Source organism: Tachypleus tridentatus, chromosome 10 (assembly GCF_004210375.1).
Source record: "Tachypleus tridentatus isolate NWPU-2018 chromosome 10, ASM421037v1, whole genome shotgun sequence".
NCBI lineage: Eukaryota > Metazoa > Arthropoda > Merostomata > Xiphosura > Limulidae > Tachypleus > Tachypleus tridentatus.
In genome coordinates, this window is record NC_134834.1 from 17,685,411 (window position 1) to 17,705,020 (window position 19,610).

At 30.3% G+C, this 19,610-nt stretch overlaps 1 protein-coding gene across 1 annotated transcript in view; it reads right to left on the reverse strand.

Annotated features, from left to right (window-relative positions):
* Nucleotides 1-320, reverse strand: part of LOC143228810 (uncharacterized) — a 62,630-nt gene extending 62,310 nt beyond the window's left edge. The window contains exon 1 of the mRNA XM_076460178.1: nt 91-320. The gene's annotated coding sequence lies outside the window, so the exon portion shown is untranslated. The remainder of the gene's footprint in view (nt 1-90) is intronic.
* Nucleotides 321-19,610: the final 19,290 nt, after the last annotated feature.

Here is a 19,610-nt window from a genome sequence, read left to right on the forward strand (position 1 = left end):
GGTAATTTGTAATACTAGGTATAGCACATACACACACACTGAAAAACTTCAATATAATTTTAAATCTACAACAGGAAAACACAGCCTCACCTGTCGGTGTTCGTGACAATATCTTCTCAAAGGCAGGGATGCACGTGCTTAGGGGACCGTATCCCCACAGCCGCTATCAAGCAATGAAAAAATTAGAGGAGGGAGGACTTACGAGGTAACGTAGATGAGCGACTTTGGTATTGAGAGTGTTCAAGTCCATCTAAACCTTACGTTAGGCTTAACGTTTCCTTTAACACTGACTGTTGCCACACAAATAAATGCTGTATCCGTGTCTTAGTTCTGCTAATTTAAGTCCTGGGATAGAGGTCCTTGGATGACGTCAAACAGAGATTTGCGCGCGCAGGTTTTATAACGTATGAATGTTTGTGGGCTGGCGTGATGCCTGATTTTAGTATCTCGAAAATTCTGTTGTTTGACTGCACCTGCTCGAGGAAACATACGTACCTTGACAATATATTTAAACATATATATATTTTGCCTTTTTTTATTGATGACTCTAGAATAAATTTAGGCACATAAATTTAGCTTGTGTTTGTTTTTAAGAAACGTGTTTGACTGTAGGACTTTCTTGGATACGTTGCTAAGAAACGTGTTTGACTGTAGGACTTTCTTGGATACGTCGTTAAGAAACGTGTTTGACTGTAGGACTTTCTTGGATACGTTGCTAAGAAACGTGTTTGACTGTAGGACTTTCTTGGATACGTCGTTAAGAAACATGTTTGACTATAGGACTTTCTTGGGTTTGTTTTTAAGAAACGTGTTTGACTGTAGGACTTTCTTGGATACGTTGCTAAGAAACGTGTTTGACTATAGGACTTTCTTGGATACGTTGCTAAGAAACGTGTTTGACTGTAGGACTTTCTTGGATACGTCGTTAAGAAACATGTTTGACTATAGGACTTTCTTGGGTTTGTTTTTAAGAAACGTGTTTGACTGTAGGACTTTCTTGGATACGTTGCTAAGAAACGTGTTTGACTATAGGACTTTCTTGGATACGTTGCTAAGAAACGTGTTTGACTGTAGGACTTTCTTGGATACGTCGTTAAGAAACATGTTTGACTATAGGACTTTCTTGGGTTTGTTTTTAAGAAACGTGTTTGACTGTAGGACGTTCTTGGATACGTTGCTAAGAAACGTGTTTGACTATAGGACTTTCTTGGCTTTGTTTTTAAGAAACGTGTTTGACTGTAGGACGTTCTTGGATACGTTGCTAAGAAACGTGTTTGACTATAGGATGTTCTTGGATACGTTGCTAAGAAACGTGTTTGACTATAGGACTTTCTTGAATACGTTGCTAAGAAACGTGTTTGACTATAGGACTTTCTTGAATACGTTGCTAAGAAACGTATTTGTCTGTGGGACTTTCTTGGATACGTCGTTAAGAAACGTATTTGTCTGTGGGACTTTCTTGAATACGTTGCTAAGAAACGTGTTTAACTATAGGACTTTCTTGAATACGTTGCTAAGAAACGTGTTTAACTATAGGACTTTCTTGAATACGTTGCTAAGAAACGTGTTTGACTGTAGGACTTTCTTGAATACGTTGCTAAGAAACGTGTTTAACTATAGGACTTTCTTGGGTTTGTTTCTAAGAAACGTGTTTGACTGTAGGACGTTCTTGGATACGTTGCTAAGAAACGTGTTTGACTGTGGGACTCTTGTGGTTACTTACCGCAGGACTTGTTTCACAACTTCACTAAGAAACGTGTGCTGAGCTGTATTCCTCACTGTGTGATTCAATTAAACTTTGAATATCTTACAAGAAAGTTTTGATAAAGGTTATGATAAACATACAGTTTGTCACGTCAGAACATGTACTCTCAAGGTTTGTCTATGTATTTGGGTATCCAAGCTCCAAACTGTATATGGTCTGAGTTACTTTGACAAAACTCAGCCAAGATGAACTGATCATTTGTAAATTCTGCATCAGTGAGTTGGTTAAAAATAAGGATGTTGGTGACACCAAATCAGAGAACTGATTGAGTTTAAACCAATTTAATCTACTAGTTACGGGGAATGTTACTTATCTAAACATGTTTAGACCTTCTTTACATTTTATGTATCGTATTTTACCAGTAGATGTGTTAGTTTAGACACAATATTTCCTGAGGATTTTGAATTTTTTAAACATTTCCCTGTTTGTAAATACCGATTATTTTATCAGGTTTTACGTGAACAAATGTTACTCTCTTGGCAAACGACCGAAAGTGACTTCAGTAAAAATGTCCGTATCCTGTTACACAATCGCACAGGGCCCGGCATGGCCAAGCATGTTAAGGCGTGCAACCCATAATCTGAGGGTCGGAGTTTCGCATCGCAGTCGCGCTAAACATGCTCGCCCTTTAAGCCGTGGGGGCGTTATAATGTGACGGTCACTTCCACTATTCATTAGTAAAAGAGTAGCTCAAGAGTTGGCGGTGGGTGGTGATGACTAGTTGCCTTCCCTCTAGTCTTACTCTTCAAAATTAGGGACGACTAGCGCAGACAGTCCTCGAGTAGCTTTGTGCGAAATTCAAAAAACAAAACAAAAATAGTTCGAGAAATTTCTAACAACATGTAACAAATGTTACTAATTCAGCAGATGAATGCTAGCTCTAAGAATATTTCATCCATCTATCCATTATACTTGAAGGACTTTAAACCCGAACCTAAGTAGGTCCCATCTCTGATTTTTTATTTTCTTCCTTAAGGTGTTGTCTATCATGGTTATTATAGAGAAAAGAAGAGAGTTACACTTGAAAGTAACTCACTGATATTTAAAGATGAGGCATGGTTCCCCTTACTGTAGGTCATACAACCATTTATTACACCATGCGCAGAAAATAACACCACATTACGATGACAAATAATGCCCTAACTACTGTGTATATTTCATTAATGGATATTTTTTTAGAATGATGAATGGTTGTTGTCACGAATTTATATTGTCATTTTTGTTTCTCTTTCAAAGATTTAGTTTTCTTACAAAATCATCATTATTCTTTCTATCAGTCTATCCATCTAGCCTACTTTTTTTTTCCTTTTTCCTTTTGCCTGTCTGGTGTTAATAATATGAAGTATTTCCGTTGTTACATAAAACAACACACAGTTTCCCCACTCTGTTGCATCAGTACGTTACTAATGATAACTGGTGTATGGTGGAGCAGCTCGAGGCATGACCCATTAATATTACTACACGGAAAACCCCATCTATTTGTGAGAAACTGACCGTTCTTCTTCCCCAACCTATATTAAAAGCGAGGCCTTTCCTCGAAATGTCTAATAGTGTGTGGAGTTTCTTCGAAGAGAAACGGTGATCCTCGAGCATTGACGCTTTAAAATGTTTGTTTTATAAAGAGAATTTTTTTGTTTCGTTTGTCACTTTTTTAAATGTGCAAAGGAAAAATACGGTAGAGACTGAAAAACAACAACAACATACGTTATATAAATGATTTTCTAGCTTCGTCTTTAAGAGATGGACAGTGATTTAATACACTGCAGAGATGCCTTCGTGTAGTTTGTCACTAGATATTACATCACTGGATAATGAATGGGTTGTCAGTTTGTTTATGAATTTCGCGTAAAGCTACACGAGGGCTATCTGCGCTAGCCTACTGGTACAGAACAGTTAAATATGATGCAATACATGGACTCTACTGGTACAGAACGGTTAAATATGATGCGATACTTGGACCGCACTGGTACAGAACGGTTAAATATGATGCAATACATGGACCCTACTGGTACAGAACAGTTAAATATGATGCAATACATGGACCCTACTGGTACACAACAGTTAAATATGATGCAATACATAGACCCTACCGGTACAGAACAGTTAAATATGATGCAATACATGACCCCTACTGGTACAGAACAGTTAAATATGATGCAATACATGGACCCTACTGGTACAGGACGGTTAAATATGATGCAATACATGGACTGCACTGGTACAGAACGGTTAAATATGATGCAATACATGGACCCTACTGGTACAGAACAGTTAAATATGATGCAATACATGGACCCTACTGGTACAGGACGGTTAAATATGATGCAATACATGGACTCCACAGGTACGGAACGGTTAAATATGATGCAATACATGGACCCTACTGGTACAGAACAGTTAAATATGATGCAATACATGGACCCTACTGGTACACAACAGTTAAATATGATGTAATACATGGACCCTACTGGTACAGAACAGTTAAATATGATGCAATACATGACCCCTACTGGTACAGAACAGTTAAATATGATGCAATACATGGACCCTACTGGTACAGGACGGTTAAATATGATGCAATACATGGACTGCACTGGTACAGAACGGTTAAATATGATGCAATACATGGACCCTACTGGTACAGAACAGTTAAATATGATGCAATACATGGACCCTACTGGTACAGGACGGTTAAATATGATGCAATACATGGACTGCACTGGTACAGAACGGTTAAATATGATGCAATACATGGACCCTACTGGTACAGAACAGTTAAATATGATGCAATACATGGACCCTACTGGTACAGGACGGTTAAATATGATGCAATACATGGACTGCACTGGTACAGAACGGTTAAATATGATGCAATACATGGACCCTACTGGTACAGAACAGTTAAATATGATGCAATACATGGACCTACTGGTACAGGACGGTTAAATATGATGCAATACATGGACTCCACAGGTTCGGAACGGTTAAATATGATGTAATACATGGACCCTACTGGTACCTAACGATTAAATATGATGCAACACCTGGACCCCACTAGTACAGAACAGTTAAGTATGATGCAATACATGGACCGCACTGGTACAGAACGGTTAAATATGATGCTTGTTTGTTTGTTTGGTTTTGGAATTTCGCACAAAGCTACTCGAGGGCTATCTGTGCTAGCCGTCCCTAATTTAGCAGTGTAAGACTAGAGGGAAGGCAGCGAGTCATCACCACCCACCGCTAACTCTTGGGCTACTCTTTTACCAATTAATAGTGGGATTGATCGTCACATTATAACGCCCCCACGGCTGAAAGGGCGAGCATGTTTGGCGCGAAAAATATGATGCAATACATGGACCCCTCTGGTACAGAACAGTTAAATATGCTGCAACACGTGGACCCTAGTGGTACAGAACGGTTAAATACGATGTAACATATGAACCCTAATGGTACAGAACGGTTATATATGTTGCAATATGTGGATTCCCCCTGGTAAAGAATAGCTAAAAACAAATCAATAATTTAAAGATTGATATGTGGCTAGATCTATCATATAAATATCTTTTCTATCAAACATTCTCTGTATCAGGTACGTTGTTAACAACTTTACATGGATTTAGCCAGTTTTCCTACTTTTTAACAGTAAAATTTTAAGAGCGAGTATGTTCCTAGTATCAGCTGTTCTCCGCTGTATGAATGTCTATTTCACTTTGTTTTTATTCTAATATTTTTACTGTAGTAATCTAAAGTTATGGGTTGTTTCTGGACTAACATACGTTTCAAAATATATTACAGAGGTTTAAATTGGAAATAATGGCTATTGCATGCTGTTTAAATTGGTTATAAATCGTACAAGATACACGAAGTTAGAAACTTTTAATTCGATAAGCCATCAACTGTAACAAAAGCAGACGTAACGTATGTTTTTACAATATTAGGACAAAGTACCACTCACATCTTCGTGATTTATAGCCAATCAGGCGTTCGAACTGTATCGGGATTAATGAATATATTTTTGCGTTTGGAAATATTTATTTGCGTTGTTATTTCGCGTAAAGCTACTTGAGTGTTGTCTCAACCAGCCGCCTCTAATTTGGAAAAAAAATGATAGATTAGAGGAGTGGGGTCAGCTAGCCAACAGAATCCACCTCCAACATTTGGAGCACTCTTGTAAGTCCAACTAGCGAGATTTGGCCGTCACACTTATAACGCACATACGACCTCAAAGTGTGAGCTCTTGTTTGGAGTTAACGGGAATCGGACGTTACGTGCTCGTATTTATATAGTTTAACTTGTTTACCTCCTGTTAAATGATAAAATATTTTACGGTTATTATATTTAGAGTGAATAGAAGAAGATATACAGAATATTGTGATAGACAGTAAAATCATAAAACTTGAATGAGCATTAGTTTCTTCTTATAGTACATTTATTTAACTGATCGATCAAAACTTCACGCGTAACGGAAGAGGGGGGAGTATTTCTAATAGACAGAATGGAACACTAAGTTCGTTGTTGTTTTCCTAAATGTCATTCGTATAGTGTACATCATCATTGAGAACTTTAATATGTCTAAAACGGCGAACTCGCTGTGTCTACCGAGTGTCCCACTAGCGGTAAGTCTACAAATTTATAACACTAAAATCAAGGGTTCGATTCCTCAGGGTGGGCTCAGCAGATAGCCCGATGTGGCTTTGCTATAAGAAAAACACACACGCACTTTACAGAGCGGTAATGGAATTTGAAACGCGCCATCTAGTGGCCGATTTAATAGCAATTACTAAGCCACTTATTTAATCGCATACTCTCCCCAGTGGCACAGCAGAAACAAATAGACTAGCCGGAAGTGTGATGGAATGTTTATCGTTTACAATTAGAATGTTTTTCTTTTTTATTCATTCAGATAGAATATCATATCAATGGGTGGGATAACCTAATATAGAACTGTTCCTTTTTTAGTATGTTAGTTCGTATAAGTGGCTACATTAATAGTAAGTGGTTTAAGAAGTTTGCGGGTTGTAATATGAGTCCCTATACTTTGATAGCAATTGAATGTACTATAGGAAGAGATCCTACATCCAAGTACTTAAACTGGTTTCCAGTGAAGAAACCCTGTTGTGTATTTTTCAATATTAGACTGAGTAGTGCTTGTTGAAGTATATAGAACAGGCACACTTATCAGCTTTGATAGCTTTTGTTTATATAAACAGCAAGCATATGACATCTTGCTCGAGCAGCAACGTAACCCATTTCTATCAAATCTTCCGCTTGGAGCGCTGCGGTTAGCCTAATTTAGCTTTTCCGGGTAAGTGGACTGTTTCAGCGGCACAGGATTTTTTAACCTTATATATTTATATGATAACCATACATTTTTAAGCCATAAACAAAACACATTAAAATTAAACAAAATACGCTGCATATATTTTTTTAAAAAGAAAGATCCTAGGTTACAAGCTACAACGTGGAATTATAAAATGTGTCCTAGGTTCTGGAGGTGACTGAAGAAGAAGGGCCCACATTACGGTGGGGATACACCGTCTATCAATATTAACCTTCAGTTCGCTAGTCTCACATAAGAAGATTAGAAATTTAGAATTTCTTTATTAAATTCGTTAACTATTAGGAGAGCGAGATGTGGGTGTTCAAACCCACAACGTCCCACATCTATATTACCCTTCACTGTCTGCAGACAGTTGTGGGAAGGTGACTGCTCTCCAACGTTAAAATGAGAATAAGAAAAAGATAAACATAACAAGATGAAAAATAAATAAATAAAATAAAAAATAATGTACTATCATTTGGGGGTAAGTAAGATAAAACTTATATCTTGAAATTAGTTTTCCTGCCCCCAGTATGGTAGAGGTACTAATTAACACGACATCAGTAAAGTGACAGTTTACTGTGACTTTCGTGGTTTTACATGCGGCTCAAGATGTACATCCGCCTAAAGTAGTGCCAAGTTCTTAGATGACCTTATTTTTTAACTAAAAATAATTATTAGTAATTTTTAGGAGAATTAACTCTGATTTTATTTTCTTTGTATTTATTTAACACATTTTTTTTGTATTTATTACAGAGTAATTAATTAATTTTATCTAAAGTTTACTTATTAAATCCATTAAGTATATTTTATTTTTCTTCATTATTTTTAATGGTTAATGCATGTTGGAAGTAAAATGCATTCAGCAATGCTTTTCATCAATAAATAACATTTAAAAGTTAGTGATATGGCACAAGTAGCTTCATGTTAGGGTAGTTTTACCGCTAATAAGCACAAGTCTATTGAAATTGAAAGAGATTTGGACTAAATATCTCAAACTAATTCTTAAAAGTGAGGTAAGACGGTCCCCTTTTGTAAAACGGCCCCTCCTATGTATCAAAAGCTATAATATGCTGCTGCCATCTAGAGATACTTGTTTGTAACTATTGTTCACTTGATCCTGTATATAGTTATAAACACACTGACCAAAGAGCACGAATTTCAATGATCAAAACTTGGTCTTAATATGTTGATTTTCGAAAATTTTCATTTATTGCAAACACAAAAGTTATTAAAACTAATAAAATAAATAATATAAAATTATATATTCAAACATTTAATATCGCCATCTACATTCCGACGCTCAGTTACACAACCCCTTTCAAACATGTGGTCAGCTTCCGGTCAGTTACCTCTTTCTTTCTTTGTGAACCTGACGATGCCTGAAGAAGGCCGAAACGTTGTTCGCTCCTCTACGTAAAATATTTTCTCAACCCAAACGAACCGTTTTCACATATATAAATATGGATTCAGTTTTTGGCACGTTGCAAAAAACAAATTCGTCACCAGTTTCTTCTTTAAAAACAGTAAAATAATGTTTTAAAACAGACATTAATTAATAATAATTAGAATGTTATATTGCTCGTTACATTTATTTCATTTTCTTGTCAAACAAAACGTTTGTGACGATTCTCACCTTTCTGTGGAAAATAATTGATTTTGGGTTCTTTAGAATTTCGTGCAAAGCTACTCGAGGGCTATCTGCGCTAGCTTGTTTGTTTGTGTTTATAATTTCTCGCAAAGCTACACGAAGGATATCTGCGCTAGCCGTCCCTAATTTAGCAGTGTAAGACGAGAGGGAAGGCAGCTAGTCATCACCAACCCACCGCCAACTATTGGGCTACCCTTTAACCCACGAATAGTGGGATTGACGTGGACATTATAACGTCCCCATGGCTGAAAGGACGATCATGTTTGGTGCGACGGGGATTCGAAGCCGCAACATTAGTGTTTCTACTTAATGAATTTCGCGAAAGAAAGTGTGAAACATTGGTATTCTCACTGTGACCTCATACGAACCAGTCTGTTCCTGGTTTTGAAACCAGAAATGAATTTGATAACCAGAGAAGTACGAGAGATAATCGCTAGTAATCTTCTGTCACGTGATTTTAATACTTTCATTTTAAAGGAACTGTAATAGCGAAATTCATATGTCAAATGGTTTTATTACAGTACTAAAAATATTTGTTCTATTAAAAAAAAAAGGTGGGTTAGAGATTTAGAATATTACAAAACTTAATTCTGTAATAATCATCTATTTCGGCGAACAGATGGTATAAATACATCTGTTACTTTGTCCATAACACGTTATGAATTCTTCAAGTTTACTAAACCAGATATATCCAAGGCCCGGTATGGCCAAGCGTGTTCAGGCGTGCGACTCGTAATCTGAGGGTTGCGGGTTCGCATCCCCGTCGCGCCAAACATGCTCGCCCTCCCAGCCGTGGGGGCGTTATAATGTCCACGTCAATCCCACTATTCGTTGGTAAAAGAGTAGCCCAAGAGTTGGCGGTGGGTGGTGATGACTAGCTGCCTTCCCTCTAGTCTTACACTGCTAAATTAGGGACGGCTAGCGCAGATAGCCCTCGAGTGGCTTTGCGCGAAATTATAAAAACAAACAAACAAAAGATATATCCAAAACTAAATTTGGACTTTATAAGCCACGAACTGTGGTGACATGTGTTTTATATACAATAATATTATTTACATCTTAAGCAAGCAAAATGAAATGTCACATAACTATAATTTTGTGCAAACATCATGTATTTCCCCCTCACTGGCTAACGCAGAAAAATTGATCTGATGCACGTGCCAGATATTCGGACAAGATAACATAAAAAAGACACGTGAGAAAATGTTTCATTTCAAGTTCTGAAGAATTTGTGCTCTTATTTTATGAACTAGTTTGTTTGTTTTTATGGACTAGTTTGTTTTTTATGAACTAGTTTGTTTGTTTTTATGGACTAGTTTGTTTTTTATGGACTAGTTTGTTTTTTATGAACTAGTTTGTTTGTTTTTATGGACTAGTTTGTTTGTTTTTTATGAACTAGTTTGTTTTTATGAACTAGTTTGTATGTTTTTTATGAACTAGTTTGTTTTTTATGAACTACTTGGTTTTTTATGGACTGGTTTGTTTTTATGAACTAGATTGTTTTTTATGAACTAGTTTGTTTTTATCAACTAGTTTGTTTTTTATGAACTAGATTGTTTTTTATGAACTAGTTTGTTTTTATGAACTAGATTGTATTTTATGAACTAGTTTGTTTTTATGAACTAGATTGTTTTTATGAAGTAGTTTGTTTTTTATGAACTATATTGTTTTTTATGAACTAGTTTATTTTTATGAACTAGTTTGTTTTTATGAACTCGTTTGTTTTTATGAACTAGTTTTTTTTATGAACTAGTTTTTTATGGACTAGTTTGTTTTTTTATGAACTAGTTAGTTTTTATGAACTAGATTGTTTTTATGAACTAGTTTTTTATGGACTAGTTTGTTTTTTATGAACTAGTTAGTTTTTATGAACTAGATTGTTTTTTATGAACTAGTTTGTTTTATGAACAAGTTTGTTTTTTATGAACTAGTTTGTTTTTATGAACTATATTGTTTTTATGAACTAGTTTATTTTAATACTAGATTGTTTTTATGAACTAGTTTGTTTTTATGAACTAGATTGTTTTTATGAACTAGTTTGTTTTTTATGGACTAGTTTGTTTTTATGAACTAGTTTGTTTTTTATGAACTAGTTTGTTTTTATGAACTAGTTTGTTTTTTATGAACTAGTTTGTTTTTATGAACTAGTTTGTTTTTATGAATTAGTTTGTTTTTTATGAACTAGTTTGTTTTTATGAACTAGATTGTTTTTATGAACTAGTTTGTTTTTTATGAACTAGTTTGTTTTTTATGAACTAGTTTGTTTTTATGAACTAGTTTGTTTTTTATGAACTAGTTTGTTTTTATGAACTAGTTTGTTTTTTATGAACTAGTTTCTTTTTATGAACTAGATTGTTTTTATGAACTAGTTTGTTTTTATGAACTAGATTGTTTTTATGAACTAGATTGTTTTTTATGAACTAGTTTGTTTTTATGAACTAGTTTGTTTTTTATGAACTAGTTTGTTTTTATGAACTAGATTGTTTTTATGAACTAGTTTGTTATTTATGAACTAGATTGTTTTTTATGAACTAGTTTGTTTTTATGAACTAGTTTGTTTTTTATGAACTAGTTTGTTTTTATGAACTAGTTTGTTTTTTTATGAACTAGTTTGTTTTTATGAACTATATTGTTTTTTATGAACTAGTTTGTTTTTATGAACTAGTTTGTTTTTATGAACTAGATTGTTTTTTTATGAACTAGTTTGTTTTTATGAACTAGATTGTTTTATGAACTAGATTGTTTTTATGAACTAGTTTGTTTTTATGAACTAGTTTCTTTTTTATGAACTAGTTTGTTTTTTATGAACTAGTTTGTTTTTTATGAACTAGTTTGTTTTTATGAACTAGATTGTTTTTTATGAACTAGTTTGTTTTTTGTGAACTAGTTTGTTTTTATGAACTAGTTTGTTTTTATGAACTAGATTGTTTTTATGAACTAGTTTGTTTTTATGAACTAGTTTGTTTTTTATGAACTAGTTTGTTTTTATGAACTAGTTTGTTTTTTATGAACTAGATTGTTTTTATGAACTAGTTTGTTTTTTATGAACTAGTTTGTTTTTATGAACTAGTTTGTTTTTATGAACTAGTTTGTTTTTTATGAACTATATTGTTTTTTATGAACTAGTTTGTTTTTATGAACTAGTTTGTTTTTTATGAACTAGTTTGTTTTTATGAACTAGTTTGTTTTATGAACTAGTTTGTTTTTTATGAACTAGTTTGTTTTTATGAACTAGTTTGTTTTTATGAACTAGTTTGTTTTAATACTAGATTGTTTTTATGAACTAGTTTGTTTTAATACTAGATTGTTTTTATGAACTAGTTTTTCTTTATGAACTAGTTTGTTTTTTATGAACTAGCTTGTTTTTTATGAACTAGCTTGTTTTTATGAACTAGATTGTTTTTATGAACTAGTTTTTCTTTATGAACTAGTTTGTTTTTTATGAACTAGATTGTTTTTTGTGAACTAGATTGTTTTTTATGAACTAGATTGTTTGTTCTTATGAACTAGATTGTTTTTTATGAACCAGTTTTTTTTATGAACTAGATTGTTTTTATGAACTAGTTTGTTTTTTATGAACTAGTTTGTTTTTATGAACTAGATTGTTTTTTATGAACTAGTTTGTTTTTATGAACTAGATTGTTTTATGAACTAGATTGTTTTTATGAACTAGTTTGTTTTTATGAACTAGATTGTTTTTATGAACTAGTTTGTTTTTATGAACTAGATTGTTTTTATGAACTAGTTTTTTATGAACTAGTTTGTTTTTTTATGAACTAGTTAGTTTTTATGAACTAGATTGTTTTTTATGAATTAGTTTGTTTTTATGAACTAGTTTTTCTTTATGAACTAGATTGTTTTTTATGAACTAGTTTGTTTTTTTATGAACTAGATTGTTTTTATGAACTAGTTTGTTTTTATGAACTAGATTATTTTTTATGAACTAGTTTTTTAAGAACTAGATTGTTTTTATGAACTAGTTTGTTTTTTATGAACTAGTTTGTTTTTTATGAACTAGTTTGTTTTTTATGAACTAGTTTGTTTTTATGAACTAGATTGTTTTTATGAACTAGTTTGTTTTTATGAATTATATTGTTTTTTATGAACTAGTTTGTTTTTATGAACTGGTTTGTTTTTTATGAACTAGGTTGTTTTTTATGAACTAGATTGTTTTTATGAACTATATTGTTTTTTATGAACTAGTTTGTTTTTTATGAACTAGTTTGTTTTTATGAACTAGTTTGTTTTTATGAACTAGTTTGTTTTTTATGAACTATATTGTTTTTTATGAACTAGTTTGTTTTTATGAACTAGTTTGTTTTTTATGAACTAGTTTGTTTTTATGAACTAGTTTGGTTTTTATGAACTAGATTGTTTTTATGAACTAGTTTGTTTTTATGAACTAGTTTGTTTTTATGAACTAGATTGTTTTTATGAAGTAGTTTGTTTTTTATGAACTAGTTAGTTTTTATGAACTAGTTAGTTTTTATGAACTAGATTGTTTTTAGGAACTAGTTTGTTTTATGAACTAGTTTGTTTTTTATGAACTAGTTTGTTTTTATGAACTAGATTGTTTTTTATGAACTAGTTTTTTATGGACTAGTTTGTTTTTTATGAACTAGTTAGTTTTTATGAATTAGTTTGTTTTTATGAACTAGTTTGTTTTTTATGAACTAGTTTGTTTTTATGAACTAGTTTGTTTTTTTATGAACTAGATTGTTTTTATGAACTAGTTTGTTTTTATGAACTAGTTTGTTTTTTATGGACTAGTTTGTTTTTATGAACTAGTTTGTTTTTTATGAACTAGTATGTTTTTATGAACTAGTTTGTTTTTTATGAACTAGTTTGTTTTTATGAACTAGTTTGTTTTTATGAATTAGTTTGTTTTTTATGAACTAGATTGTTTTTACGAACTAGTTTGTTTTTTATGAACTAGTTTGTTTTTTATGAACTAGTTTGTTTTTATGAACTAGTTCGTTTTTTATGAACTAGTTTGTTTTATGAACTAGTTTGTTTTTTTATGACCTAGTTTGTTTTTTATGAATTATATTGTTTTTTATGAACTAGTTTGTTTTTATGAACTAGATTGTTTTTTATGAACTAGTTTGTTTTTATGAACTATATTGTTTTATGAACTAGATTGTTTTTATGAACTAGTTTGTTTTTATGAACTAGTTTCTTTTTTATGAACTAGTTTGTTTTTTATGAACTAGTTTGTTTTTATGAACTAGATTGTTTTTATGAACTAGATTGTTTTTTATGAACTAGTTTGTTTTTTGTGAACTAGTTTGTTTTTATGAACTAGTTTGTTTTTATGAACTAGTTTGTTTTTATGAATTAGTTTGTTTTTATGAACTAGTTTGTTTTTTATGAACTAGTTTGTTTTTATGAACTAGTTTGTTTTTTTATGAACTAGTTTGTTTTTATGAACTAGTTTGTTTTTATGAACTAGTTTGTTTTTATGAACTAGTTTGTTTTTATGAACTAATTTGTTTTTTATGAACTATATTGTTTTTTATGAACTAGTTTGTTTTTATGAACTAGTTTGTTTTTTATGAACTAGTTTGTTTTTATGAACTAGATTGTTTTATGAACTAGATTGTTTTTATGAACTAGTTTGTTTTTATGAACTAGATTGTTTTTTATGAACTAGTTTTTTTATGGACTAGTTTGTTTTTTTATGAACTAGTTAGTTTTTATGAACTAGATTGTTTTTATGAACTAGTTTGTTTTATGAACTGGTTTGTTTTTTATGAACTAGTTTGTTTTTATGAACTATATTGTTTTTATGAACTAGTTTGTTTTTATGAACTAGTTTGTTTTAATACTAGATTGTTTTTATGAACTAGTTTGTTTTTTATGAACTAGTTTGTTTTTATGAACTAGATTGTTTTTATGAACTAGATTGTTTTTTATGAACTAGTTTGTTTTTTATGAACTAGATTGTTTTTTATCAACTAGTTTGTTTTTATGAACTAGATTGTTTTTATGAACTAGTTTGTTTTTTATGGACTAGTTTGTTTTTATGAACTAGTTTGTTTTTTATGAACTAGATTGTTTTTATGAACTAGATTGTTTTTTATGAACTAGATTGTTTTTTATGAACTAGATTGTTTTTATGAACTAGTTTGTTTTTTATGGACTAGTTTGTTTTTATGAACTAGTTTGTTTTTTATGAACTAGTTTGTTTTTATGAACTAGTTTGTTTTTATGAACTAGTTTGTTTTATGAACTAGTTTGTTTTTTATGAACTAGTTTGTTTTTATGAACTAGATTGTTTTTATGAACTAGTTTGTTTTTATGAACTAGTTTGTTTTAATACTAGATTGTTTTTATGAACTAGTTTGTTTTAATACTAGATTGTTTTTATGAACTAGTTTTTCTTTATGAACTAGCTTGTTTTTATGAACTAGATTGTTTTTATGAACTAGTTTTTCTTTATGAACTAGTTTGTTTTAATACTAGATTGTTTTTATGAACTAGTTTTTCTTTATGAACTAGTTTGTTTTTTATGAACTAGCTTGTTTTTTATGAACTAGCTTGTTTTTATGAACTAGATTGTTTTTATGAACTAGTTTTTCTTTATGAACTAGTTTGTTTTTTATGAACTAGATTGTTTTTTGTGAACTAGATTGTTTTTTATGAACTAGATTGTTTGTTCTTATGAACTAGATTGTTTTTTATGAACCAGTTTTTTTATGAACTAGATTGTTTTTATGAACTAGTTTGTTTTTTATGAACTAGTTTGTTTTTATGAACTAGATTGTTTTTTATGAACTAGTTTGTTTTTATGAACTAGATTGTTTTTATGAACTAGTTTGTTTTTATGAACTAGATTGTTTTTATGAACTAGTTTGTTTTTATGAACTAGATTGTTTTTATGAACTAGTTTTTTATGAACTAGTTTGTTTTTTTTATGAACTAGTTAGTTTTTATGAACTAGATTGTTTTTTATGAATTAGTTTGTTTTTATGAACTAGTTTTTCTTTATGAACTAGATTGTTTTTTATGAACTAGTTTGTTTTTTTATGAACTAGATTGTTTTTATGAACTAGTTTGTTTTTATGAACTAGATTATTTTTTATGAACTAGTTTTTTAAGAACTAGATTGTTTTTATGAACTAGTTTGTTTTTTATGAACTAGTTTGTTTTTTATGAACTAGTTTGTTTTTTATGAACTAGTTTGTTTTTATGAACTAGATTGTTTTTATGAACTAGTTTGTTTTTATGAACTATATTGTTTTTTATGAACTAGTTTGTTTTTATGAACTGGTTTGTTTTTTATGAACTAGGTTGTTTTTTATGAACTAGATTGTTTTTATGAACTATATTGTTTTTTATGAACTAGATTGTTTTTATGAACTATATTGTTTTTTATGAACTAGTTTGTTTTTATGAACTAGATTGTTTTTATGAACTAGTTTGTTTTTTATGAACTAGTTTTTTATGAACTAGATTTTTTATGAACTAGATTGTTTTTTATGAACTAGTTTTTTATGAACTAGTTTGTTTTTTATGAACTAGATTGTTTTTATGAACTAGTTTTTCTTTATGAACTAGATTGTTTTTATGAACTAGTTTGTTTTTATGAACTAGATTGTTTTTATGAACTAGTTTTTTTATGAACTAGATTTTTTATGAACTAGATTGTTTTTTATGAACTAGTTTTTTATGAACTAGTTTGTTTTTTATGAACTAGATTGTTTTTATGAACTAGTTTTTCTTTATGAACTAGTTTGTTTTTTATGGACTAGTTTGTTTTTATGAACTAGTTTGTTTTTTATGAACTAGTTTGTTTTTATGAACTAGTTTGTTTTTATGAACTAGTTTGTTTTATGAACTAGTTTGTTTTTTATGAACTAGTTTGTTTTTTATGAACTAGATTGTTTTTTATGAACTAGATTGTTTTTATGAACTAGTTTGTTTTTTATGGACTAGTTTGTTTTTATGAACTAGTTTGTTTTTTATGAACTAGTTTGTTTTTATGAACTAGTTTGTTTTTATGAACTAGTTTGTTTTATGAACTAGTTTGTTTTTTATGAACTAGTTTGTTTTTATGAACTAGATTGTTTTTATGAACTAGTTTGTTTTTATGAACTAGTTTGTTTTAATACTAGATTGTTTTTATGAACTAGTTTGTTTTTATGAACTAGTTTGTTTTAATACTAGATTGTTTTTATGAACTAGTTTTTCTTTATGAACTAGTTTGTTTTTTATGAACTAGCTTGTTTTTATGAACTAGATTGTTTTTATGAACTAGTTTTTTTTTATGAACTAGTTTGTTTTAATACTAGATTGTTTTTATGAACTAGTTTTTCTTTATGAACTAGTTTGTTTTTTATGAACTAGCTTGTTTTTATGAACTAGATTGTTTTTATGAACTAGTTTTTCTTTATGAACTAGTTTGTTTTTTATGAACTAGATTGTTTTTTGTGAACTAGATTGTTTTTTATGAACTAGATTGTTTGTTCTTATGAACTAGATTGTTTTTTATGAACCAGTTTTTTTTATGAACTAGATTGTTTTTATGAACTAGTTTGTTTTTATGAACTAGATTGTTTTTTATGAACTAGTTTGTTTTTATGAACTAGATTGTTTTATGAACTAGATTGTTTTTATGAACTAGTTTGTTTTTATGAACTAGATTGTTTTTATGAACTAGTTTGTTTTTATGAACTAGATTGTTTTTTATGAACTAGATTGTTTTTATGAACTAGTTTTTCTTTATGAACTAGATTGTTTTTTATGAACTAGTTTGTTTTTTTATGAACTAGATTGTTTTTATGAACTAGTTTGTTTTTATGAACTAGTTTGTTTTTATGAACTAGTTTGTTTTTATGAACTAGATTATTTTTTATGAACTAGTTTTTTAAGAACTAGATTGTTTTTATGAACTAGTTTGTTTTTTATGAACTAGTTTGTTTTTATGAACTAGTTTGTTTTTTATGAACTAGTTTGTTTTTATGAACTAGTTTGTTTTTATGAACTATATTGTTTTTTATGAACTAGTTTGTTTTTATGAACTGGTTTGTTTTTTATGAACTAGGTTGTTTTTTATGAACTAGATTGTTTTTATGAACTATATTGTTTTTTATGAACTAGATTGTTTTTATGAACTAGATTGTTTTTATGAACTATATTGTTTTTTATGAACTAGATTGTTTTTTATGAACTAGTTTGTTTTTATGAACTAGATTGTTTTTATGAACTAGTTTGTTTTTTATGAACTAGTTTGTTTTTTCATGAACTAGTTTGTTTTTATGAACTAGATTGTTTTTTATGAACTAGTTTGTTTTTATGAACTAGATTGTTTTATGAACTAGATTGTTTTTATGAACTAGTTTGTTTTTATGAACTAGATTGTTTTTATGAACTAGTTTGTTTTTATGAACTAGATTGTTTTTATGAACTAGTTTTTTTATGAACTAGATTTTTTATGAACTAGATTGTTTTTTATGAACTAGTTTTTTATGAACTAGTTTGTTTTTTATGAACTAGTTTGTTTTTATGAACTAGATTGTTTTTATGAACTAGATTGTTTTTTATGAACTAGATTGTTTTTTATGAACTAGATTGTTTTTTATGAACTAGATTGTTTTTATGAACTATATTGTTTTTTATGAACTAGTTTGTTTTTATGAACTGGTTTGTTTTTATGAACTAGATTGTTTTTTATGAACTAGTTTGTTTTTTATGAACTAGTTTGTTTTTATGAACTAGATTGTTTTTATGAACTAGTTTGTTTTTTATGAACTAGTTTGTTTTTTATGAACTAGTTTGTTTTTATGAATTAGATTGTTTTTATGAACTAGATTGTTTTATGAACTAGTTTGTTTTTATGAACTAGTTTGTTTTTTATGAACTAGTTTGTTTTTATGAACTAGATTGTTTTTATGAAGTAGATTGTTTTATGAACTAGTTTGTTTTTATGAACTAGATTGTTTTTTTATGAACTAGTTTTGTTTGTTTAAAGAACTTCGGTTGCTGTGAGTCGATTGCTTCTCTCAGTTTCTTGTTGTTACAATACTTTGAAATTTTTTTACGGTTCAACCAGTCAAACACGGCATACATAATGTCAGACACTTGTAAAGAAAATATAAATTGGAATTGTAGATTTCAACCTTGCGCGCACTCTACTTTATAAATGGCCAGATCGGAATATTTCTTCTCTTTTTGTAATGTCAAATTTACTCTCCAAAACTACAAAAGACCGAGATTCGAATCCAAAGCTTTTTACTTTTTCATCTAATTATATCTCTTTATCTTTACTCTTTTCGACTCTCCTACTGAAAGACAACACGCACTATCAAAAATGTTCTTTACAAAATCAGAAACTGTTACTGTAAGTTTTGATTTGAACAGCGCTTTATTCAGGTGTGGGCTGAGCGATTACATCACAGGACTCTTGTCAATGTGCTTAGATTTTTGTGCAAAGCTACATAGGGGCTATTTACACCTAGCCGTCCTCAATTTTGCACTGATAGACTAGAAGGAAAACAGCTGGTCAGCGACATCTCCTGTCAACGCTCGGACTACTTTCTGACTAAAAAAATTTAAATTTCATTCGAAGCGTATTTAAGCACCAAAGGGACGCGAACCATGAACACACTAAATCAATGACCAGGAACTAGCTACACTTCGAACTAATAATCAGAGGGAGGATACTCGGGCAGAAGCACACGCCGCCATAAACAAAAAAAGTTGTCCGGTCCTTTAAACCCAAGATTAAGATTGTGCAACATGTCTAGTGATATATCGCGTTTCGATCCTAGAACTTTTCAATACGTAGTCCGACACATTGTTATGCAAATATTTATTTCTTTGTTATTTTCAAACGTTTAATTTTGATGTTTCTTTTTCACCAGTTATTA